Genomic DNA, 10,668 nt, shown 5'->3' with positions numbered 1-10,668 from the left:
ATAAACATAACACAATCAGGGGACTGATAGCTCATCATATTCACAGCCCCAGGGCATGTACACAGAGCTGGGTGTGGGGAGAGGATCATGGGAGAGATCTTAGAATTCTGCCTGCCACAGGATATAAGCCAAAAGACAAAAAATATTTTGGTAAATGCAGGGTTATTGATTGTATTGTATGATGTACCAAGCATGATCTGGGAGTCTGAAGATATAAATTCAACCTATAGCTTCACTGGTAAGCTGTGTTATCGTGGTCAAGACACTTAACTTCTTTGGCCCCCAGTTTTATCAAACTTAAAATGCTGATCTTGTTACCTGCTTTATGTATATATCGTAGAGTGATTGTGAGACTTAATTGAGGTAATGGTGAATATGTTTTACTCAAATCTAAAGTACTGTGTAAATATATTAGTTATTTCTGTTAATATTTTGGCTGACAGTGATCTGCTTTAACCTCTGCTCCAGGAATGTATTATTTCTAAAAAGATAATAAAAAAGGGGCAAATTAGAGAAAGGTCCCAAAGCCAAGATCAAGAAGCTTAGATTTAATTCAGCAGGTGACTTGGAGCTGAAGGAGGACATAAACAAAGGGCCTGGGTCAAAGAAACTGGCAAGGAAGACAATTCTTAAGGCAGAATGGGTTTCTATGGTGATGAGAGACAAAGGAGCCCACAGAGGAAAAGGTTAAAATAATTAACATGGGAGATCAGTAAGATATAGACCAAGATCTGGGATGTAGGATTGAAAGAAAGGGGTGGAGAAGAGCTTTTACAGTCCAGTCTCATTTTTCACAGAGGCATATCCATGTGAAGCATTTCTACCATTTGTGGTCCCCTGCTGTCCACGGGGTGTATAGAGAATAGCAACTGACTTTAATAGCAATGTTAGCAAAACATAATTATGAAGGCAAATCTACTGAAAAAATAACACGATATTATACCCCAAGGCCAAGGACTTTATTCAGTTTTGTGGGGAGGGGGCTTGTGTTCAGCTGTGCTGGATCATCCTTGTAGCATTCTTCCCTTATTATCACAGGTAAGTAGCGGCTGCCTGTTCATAATAGACTGCCCAGTGTAGGCTAGAATTGGTGATGCTCCAGATTACGAGGAACAATCAACTGACTCCACTCTTGGTATTCCAGATGGAGGAATTCATTCTCAGAGGGCCTAATTTGATTCCTAACTAGCTGTGGCCCCATAGCCACAGTGACATAACTTGTGAGGTAGAAGCGTGGAGCTCTTAAACACACAGATTCTAGAGTCAGCTTTCCTGGGTTCCCATCCCAGCTCCCTAATTTACTAGGGAATTAGGGCAAGTCCCTTAACTTCTGCCTAAATTTCTTGCTGGCCAAAAAAATGGGGAAAGTAATTATAATCTATTCTCATAAAGCTGTTGGGATAAATAAATGAACTCATTAATTAATTTAATCACATAAAGTGCTGGAATAATGTCCAGGATAGAGTAAGTACTCAAAAAATTATTATTATTTTCTGGACTTAATTTAATTGGCCTTAACAACATTTATTAAGCTTCTTGAGCTTCAGGTTTTGCATTTGTAAAGTGAGGCAGTTAAACTCAATTTTATTTCTAAGGTACCTTCGAACTAACATTCTATTCTGTATGATGCGTGTTTTTATTTATTGCAATTCCAGTATTTTATGCTCTGATGCCATTATGCTTTAGTTATTGCTGCTTTATTTATTTATATTCATTCCCTGGTGAAAAGTAGCACTGTCCTACCTTTTTAGAAGCCTTTCATATGCCTTCACAATCTTAAAAAAATTTTTTTAAATCAAAGTACTGATTTGTACTGAAGCACAGTTTAAAAGGCTAGACTCACAGATTACTTATTAACTGCAAAAGAAAAAATGTACCTTTATAGTGGAGAAATCTGGATCAAGGGACAATTTTATATTAGGTGCTTCTGACAGGATGTTCCTAAATTACCTGATCAAGCTAGACCTAACTTTGACCTCACAAGAAATTCAGGAGATAGAGGAATTGGTTAAATAGCATGAGGAAACAATCAGAAAAATCCAGAATATGAGACATTTTACAGGACAACTGGCCTGGAATCTTCAAAATGTCAATGTCATAAAGTGGCACACATTTCATTCCCAAACCCTTCAGCATGCATCTCCTAAAAATAAGGGCATTCTCTTTGTAACCACATTGTCGTTAATACTCCTAAGAAAATTAGTAAAAATTCTATCATGTAGTCTACTATCAGCCGATAAACCTGAACAACAAAAGAAAACAATAGACAAATGGGGCTTCATGAAAATTAAAAACTTTTATGCTTCAAAGGACACCATCATGAAAGTAAAAAGACAACCTACAGAATGGGAGAAAATATTTGCAAATCATATATCTGATAAGGAACTTGTAGTCAGAGGAACTCTTACAAGTCAACAACAAAAAGACAAATAACCCAATTAAAAGAATGGGCAAAGGATTTAAGTAGACATTTCTTCAAAGAAAATATGTGAATGGCCAATAATCACATTCTATTTATGAATAGAATCAATTTTTTGACTGTAGATGCCAAAGTTAAGGTCAACTTGTATGTGGTGAGATGGGCTCCTATGTCTTCTTCCTGGGCATGAGCAGTTTTTTGGGTTGAGATGGAGGAAAGCAGCTTTGCTGGCAGCTACTTCCCTCCTCCAGCTCTGAGACTTCCTGATTGAAAGCACTGTGAGACCTGCTGACCCCATTTCTTTCCAGATTTAATTATTCTTTTTGAAAGTTGGCTCTAACCTCAAGGGGATTTGAAACACAAGGCTCCAGTGGGGATGAAGCTTTAGACCCAAGATAACTATTCCTTTTGCTATTGAACAGCCTGGCAGGGGAACAATTTGCCCCTTGCCCTGAGCACTGTCATTTATTTTGATCGTTTTCATTCCTATCAAGTGTGCTTCTGGCTCAGAAGGCAGCCATCTGATACCTGAAGTGACTCCTTACATTACTTCCTTGTCTTTTCTCTTGTCTTGTAACAAGATATCCCACTAAAATATGCCTGTTTGTGTACTAAGGAGCTGATGTGGGCGTGGATGGCTATGATTTAGTAACCCTAAGGGGGAAAATACGGGGGCAATAAGAATAGTTATTGTGTGTTGATGAGCTCCTCTGTGTCTATTTATTTCATTTAACTCTTACAACAACCCTATGAGTAGTTAACTCTTATTTATCCCCATTTTACAGATTGGGAAATGGAGGCTTAGAGATGTTATGTAAGTTGCCCACGGCAACAAATGGAAAGTGACAAATCTGCAAAGTGACTTAAACCCCCCAAATATGGTCTTAACCACTGTTCCATACTGGCACCCGAGTGGAAGAGGGTACCTTTCTAAAAATTTGGAGTCAGACAGACCTGAGTTCGAGTCCTGCCACCCTTGCTTCCTAGTTCTATAACCTTTAGCAAGTCTACCTACCTCATAAAGCTTTGAGGATGCTATGAGATAATACAGTGCGTAAGTGCTTGGTCCAGTGAGTACTAAATGAATATCAGGTGTTTTCCTTCAAAAACCTATCAAGTGCTTTCTCTGTACCAGACCCTGTGCTAATCTGGGGGGACTTGGAGTTAAATACTGCACAGTCTGAGTCCTAAAGACCAGGGGGTTAGTAGATCTGGGGCTTGTGGACTGAATCTGGCCTTCAGAAGTGTTCTGTTGGTCCACACATGCTTCAAAACTTTTGAATTAGTTGCAGACATTTAAAAATTGGGAGATTTTAATAAATATCTGTATTTCCAACTTTGGAAACCTAGTAGAGATGGCAATACTGGGCCTATATTCTCACATGGCAGCAATCATCTAGGAGGCAGTTTGCCAATGTGGGAATGTGGGCCACAGTCCCCGCCACTCCCTATTGTATCTGAGGGGGTCAGTGGCCATTCACGGTTGCAGTTGTGCACTGTTTTCTTTTCTTTTTTTTTGGCCATGCCGTGTGCATGCAGGATCTTAGTTCGTGTGGCAGGTAGAATTTATATCCCCTTACAAAATAACCACCCTAAATGCTGTTCCTGACAAAAGCAAGTTAAATTCCTCCCAGGGCAGTGAAGAGAAGCCTCCAGAGGTGAGGTGAGAGTATTTCTGGGAGAATCCAGAAAAGTGGAGAGAGGAGGAATCTAGCTCCTTTCAACATGAGAATGGAAGCCTGTCTGAATGGTCAGGGACAGGGTCAGGCTCAGCCTCAGCCCATAGGAAAAATACTGTTATTCATAGTGGGTAGACTGAGAATTTTTTTTTTTTTTTTGAGGGCATTGGGAGCCCATTCTTAGGAGGGGTCTGAGAGACATGGCAAAGGCTGGGTGAAAGCTGAGGATGGAAGAGAATATTCAAGGTGAAGTTCAACCTACAGTCAAGAAATTTGCTCCAGGGAGTTCCCTGGTGGCCTAGTGGTTAGGATTCGGGGCTTTCACCACCGTGGCCTGGGTTCAGTCCCTGGTCAGGGCACTGAGAACTGAGACCCTGTAAGCCGTGCAGTGTGGTCAAAAAAAAAAAAGATAAATTTGCTCCAAACCACGATAAGATACCACTCCACACCCACGAGGATGGCTATAATCAAAAAAGGCAGACAACAAGTACCAGAGAGGATGTAGAGAAATTGAAACTCTCATACATTGTTGGTGGGAGTGTAAAATGATGCAGCCGCTTTGGAATACAGTCCGGCAGTTCCTCAAAATGCTAAACACAGAGTTACCATATGACCCAGAAATTCCACTCCTAGGTGTATACCCAAGAGAAATGAAAATATATGTTCACACTGAAACTTGTACACAGTGTTCATAGCAACATTATTCATAATAGCCAAAATGTGGAAAAAACCCAAATGTCCATCAACTGATGAGTGGGTAAACAAAATGTATTACATATATTCATACAATAGAATATTCTTCAGCAATAAGAAGGAATGAAGTACCCAGAGGTGATACATCATACATGAATCTTGAAAACATTATGCTAAATGAAAGAAGCCAGCCACAAAAGACTGGATATTATATGATTCTACGTATATGAAATGTCCAGAATAGGCCTATCGTATAGAATGTAGATTAGCGGTTGCCGGGGGCTTAGGGCCAGGGTGGGAGGACAGGAGGGGGAGACTGGGAAGGAGAAGTGACTGCTACTGGTACAGGTTTCTTTTTGGAGTCTTAAAAAAGTCCTAACATTAGATAGTGGTGATGGTTGTGCAACTCCGTTAATATAATAAAGCCCACTGAATTGTACACTTCTTTTTAAATAGCTATATTAGTCTTACTTTATTTTGCTGGCAGATTTTTTTATTTTTATTTTTTGGCTGCGTCAGGTCTTAGTTGTGGCACGCGGGATGTTTTTTTATTGTTGCGGCATGTGGGTTCTTTGTTGTGGCGAGGGCCTCTCTGTAGTTGTGGCACGTGGGGTCCAGAGCGCCTGGGCTCTGTAGTTTGTGGCAGGCGGGCTCAGTTGCCCCACGCCATGTGGGATCTTAGTTGCCTGACCAGGGATCGAACCTGCGTCCCCTGCATTGGAAGGCAGATTCTTTACCACTGGACCACCAGGGAAGTCCCTGAATTGTACACTTTGAGGAGGTGAATTTTATGGCATGTGGAATTATATCTCAGTAAAGCTGATACTAAAACAAATCTCTGCTCCAAGTTTCTTCACACTCCGTCTGAGATAAATAGAAGCCACAAGGGACTTTTGTCTGTCTCCCCTTATCTTGGAAAAAGATTCCTTAGCCTCTCTTTACGCATTAACTCCTTATCTGCTGGCTTTTCTTAAGGTTCTGCTTTAGACCCTTTCCTAGTTATGCTCCATGAAGCAGACTCCCAACTTTACCACTAACAGTTGTGTGATCTTGAGCAAATTAGTTAACTTCTTGACCTCAATTTCCTCATTTGAAAAATGAGGATAATAATTGCATTGTTACTGAATCAGGTCCAGCTGCTCGCCGCTAGAAAAAGCAATACTCGAGAGAGAGAGACAAATGTTGGTAGAAAGGAAAGGTGCTTTTAATCAGAATGCCAGCAATCTGCGGAAATGGTGGACTCAGTGTCCCACGTTAAAACCACCTCCGAAGATTCTGCTCGGCCATGAAAGTTTATAAAGGGAAAAGGGGAAGTAATCTCAGTTAATCACTGAGATAGGGGACTGGACTCATAGCCATCTCCCACTGTGTGCAGGCTTGTGTGCAGGCTTGTCGACTCCTGGTAATCTTTCTTTAGATGCTATCTTGTTCACACAGTGTATTCGTTAGATTACTGAAGGGGAAGCTGGGGAAGAGATCTGGTCATCTGTTAATTACTTATTCTTCATTTCTACTTCCTTGATCTACGGAAAGAACCGACAATTTAGGCAAGGTATTGTGTGATTAGAAGATTTGAAAGGTGTGCTAGCGCCAGAGATGAGTAGAGCATGGGGGCGCCTGACTTAAGGTTAGTGACAAGACAAAAGGGTGCCTCCTGCAGAGAGCTCTTTCCTGCAAAGAGCTTTTTCCTGCCAATAGCCGCTTACAGGGACTCCTTCATAGGTTAAGTGTGAAGATAAAATAACTAAATATATGAAACCTATTTAGAACAGTACCTGGCACATAGTAAATTCTGTATTAGTATTTTTAATGATTATTTATATATTAAAACCCTAGAACAGTATTTAGCACGTGTTAAGTGCCCAATGAGATTAGCTGTTATTCAACCATACCTCATAAAAAGATTAGCTATTATTAATTAATTAATTTTTATTAGAGAGGGTAATGGCAAGCTTGTCCAAGACTTTGCTCTCCTGTTGACGAACATTTGAGCTGCTTCCAATTTGGTGTAATTAATGAATAGTGCAACTTTGGGTATTTGCCCATCAGCTTCTTTGGGTACACACTTAGGAGTAGATTGCTGAGTCACAGGGTATGTGGATCTTCCTATTTCCAGATAATGCCAAACTCTTTTCCAAAGTTGCTGATTCAGTTTACATTCCCACCTCCAACACTTGATATACTCATCATGTAAAATTTTACATCTGGTATGTAACGATGGCATTGATTTTAATTTGCATTTCCATGCTTACTGATGAGGGGAGTGTCTTTGATTTACTCTTTTATGAAGAGCCTGCTCAAGTTTCTTGTCCATTTCTAACTGGTTGATAAGTTTTTTTCTCATCGATTTGTGAGAATTCTTCACGTGGTTTGGAAACTAGTGCTTTGTCTATTGCAAGTATTTTTTAAAAATTTATTTTATTGAAGTATAGTTGATTTACAATGTTGTGTTAATTTTTGCTGTACAGCAAAATGATTCAGTTATACATATATTTACATTCTTTTACATATTCTTTTCCATTATGGTATATAACAGGATACTGAATCTAGTTCCCAGTGCTATACAGTAGGACCTTGCTGTTTTTCCATTCTCTATATAATAGTTTGCATCTGCTGACCCCAAACTCTCAATCCCCTCACCCCCGCCACCTCCTTGGCAACAATAAGTCTGTGCTCTATGTCTGTGAGTCTGTTTTGTAGTATTGCAAGTATTTTCTATTACTCTGCTTGTCTTTTTGCTCTAACAATGGTATCTTTTGATGAATAGAAAATTTTAATTCCTAAGTAAGCGAATATATGAATCTTTTCTATAATGGTAGTGCTTTTCGTGTCTTGTTTAAGAAATTCTTCCCTGTCTCAAGGTCTGGTTTTTTTTTTGTTTTTTGTTTTTGTTTTTGTTTTTTTTTGCAATACGCGGGCCTCTCACTGTTGTGGCCTCTCCGTTGCGGAGCACAGGCTCCGGACGCGCAGGCTCAGCGGCCGTGGCTCACGGGGCCTAGCCGCTACGCGGCATGTGGGATCCTCCTGGACCGGGGCACGAAGCCGTGTCCCCTGCATCGGCAGGCGGACTCTCAACCACTGCGCCACCAGAGAAGCCCTCAAGGTCTTTAATATGCTTTCCTGTACTATCTTGTAAAAGCTTTATAGTTTTCCCTTTTACACTTAGGTCAATTCCACCTGGAATTGACTATTGTGTATGAGGTGAGATACAAGTGCAATTTCAATATTTTTCTACATGGATACTCAATTTTATCAGCACCATTTATTAAAAAATCTGTTCTTTTCTCACTGCTCTGCAGGCTGCCTCTGTCAGGTAGCAAGTAACCATATGTGTAGGTCTGCTTGGGGGATCCTTATTCTGTCCTGTTTCAGCAAGTCCTCTCAGCTTGTTCTTCTATTCAATAGTGCGTTACATCTTGGCCCTTTACCTTGAGAATCTGCTTATCAAGTTACACACACACACACACACACACACACACACACACACACAAACTGAAAACTAAATAAAACAGAAACAGTTTTCTCAATCAGTATACATCTCAAGATCTAACTGGAGGGTAGGGGGCAGGGTTTTTTTCTTTTTCCAGCCGGAAGGGAACAAAGAAGCATGTAGATAAAGTTGTGTCTCTTTTATTTGACAGCTGCCTTGTTCTAGCGACATCAGTATGGGGTTGAAAACAACAGTCAGAGATGGGCAGAACCAAGGGAATCATTGAGGACAGTCAGACCACATCTTCTGAATCCTTCGTACCTCTGGGTGCTGCAGCTCTATTGGCTTAACTTGGGCTTTTTTTTTGGATGCAACCAAAGGCATCCTAACTCATCCATAAGCTACCTTAAATACAGACTTGAATGCAGGAACAAGTAAAAAGGCCTCTTCATGAAAAGGAAAACAGCTGTTACAAAAATATGAATTTTATTCTATAGGAAGGTAGTATGTGATAACAATAATAATGATAATGATGATAGTTATAGCTAACATCTGCCAAGCCAGGCATGGTGGCTAGGAATTTACAGATAATATACCATTACATTTATGACCTTATTTAATGGGTATGACCTCCCAGTGCTGTTCTTTTCCCAGGACCACAGATGTTAAGTAACTCTCCCCATGTCACACAGTTAATAGGATTCAAAGGTCTGGCTCCAATACACTTATCAATTGCTCTTTTGACTTAGAATTTTTTATTAAATAGGGAAAATTAAATTCTTCCAGAAGAGTAAGATTTGGGGCAAAGGGGAATTCTACCTCACTATTTGTAGGACATTAAGTGGATAACCTTCCTAGAGAGTAGTTTGGTAGTATGTATTAAATACCTGAAAATGTTTATTGTCTTTTAAACACGAATTCTACTTTTTAAAAATAAGTGCTGCCCCCAAAGAAAGATTTTCAAGGATGTTTATAGCAGAGTAATTTTTAGCAGTAAAAATAGAGCTTTCATTAAATAAATGTTAGGAACTAAAACACTATTGCAGCTATTAAGAATAAGGTTTTAGAGTTTTTAATGGCAAGAAAAAATGCTACCTTAAGTGAAAGAAGCAGATCACAAAACAATATTCACAGCAGGATTTCTATTTTATATATTATTTAAAAGTCAAGAAGAATATACTGTAAAATGATAGTAGTGATTATCTCTGCAGGGGGAGATTATGGATAATATAAGTTCTCTTCTTTTACTTTTCTGAAAGTTTCAAGTTTCAGCTGTGAACTTCCAGAATATATTATTGATGAAAATTTCAAAGATATTAAAAAATAGCACAGAAAAATGAAACTGATGAATACACCACTGACTTTAACAATTTTCAACACAGGGCCAATCTTGCCTATCATACCCTTTCCTATTCCCTCCCCCGGATTATTTGGATGCAAATCTCAAACATTATATTTCATTTGTAAAACTTTCATTATGTTTCTCTAAAAGATAGACCCCTGTTTAAAAACCACAACCACAGTACCATTGTCACGCCTAAATTAAAAAAAATAATTCCTTGATATCATCAAATATCCAGTGTTTGAATTTCCCTGATTGTCTTAAAATTAGGCTTTACATGTTTTTTTAATGTGTTCTTGGTTTTGCTTTACACACACACACACACACACACACACACACAGTTTTGCTTACCTGAATTGAGATCCAAGTAAGTTTTATCCCTTGTGATTGGTTGATATATCTCATGGAACTGAGCAGAATCCTGCAGGGCCCCTCCAAGTACAAAGGCCCCTCCATGTCCCCTGCCTCTTCTTTGTAGAAAAACTGAAGTCTCCCAGGCCTCCCTGTGTCACAAAAGAGCAGGCTCAAGCAGTTAATGATCAGGACAATAGAGTCACAGAATCTTTCAGCATCTGAGTTGTTTTACAGATACTATAACTGCCACCAGAGGGATGACCAGACTGCAGCCGTGACTTAAGCGGCTCCACCTTGAGCAGTACTGAATCTATGGCTAGAGCACAATTCCAAGAACTGGCCTTAAAAGAATGGGATTAACACTGTTGCTCATAATAATCTATATCTTTGTGGGCATCAAAATCATTGTAGCTTGTTCTGCCCATATATGTAAGTAAGCAGGCAACTAAAATTGTCAGCCAAGAGAGCCTACAGACGCATGTCAACATCTTCCACTCTGAGAATATGGCGCCCTATGTTAGCATGAAGAAGAAAAAGAAGACAGACCTTCACCCATAATCCCATAGAAATGGAATGATGTTCTGACAAGTGGGGATTTACAAGCAGCTTTCGGCAGGAAAGAGCTCTCTGCAGGAGGCCCCTATTGTTTTGTCACTTTAGCAAAGCTATATTGTAACCTTAAACCAGGCACCATCAGGCTCTACTCATCTCCAGCCCAAGCACACCTTTCCAGTCTTTTGATCACAAAATA

This window comes from Tursiops truncatus, chromosome 2 (assembly GCF_011762595.2).
Source record: "Tursiops truncatus isolate mTurTru1 chromosome 2, mTurTru1.mat.Y, whole genome shotgun sequence".
NCBI classification, from domain to species: domain Eukaryota; kingdom Metazoa; phylum Chordata; class Mammalia; order Artiodactyla; family Delphinidae; genus Tursiops; species Tursiops truncatus.
Note: the sequence above shows the minus strand (reverse complement) of the source record.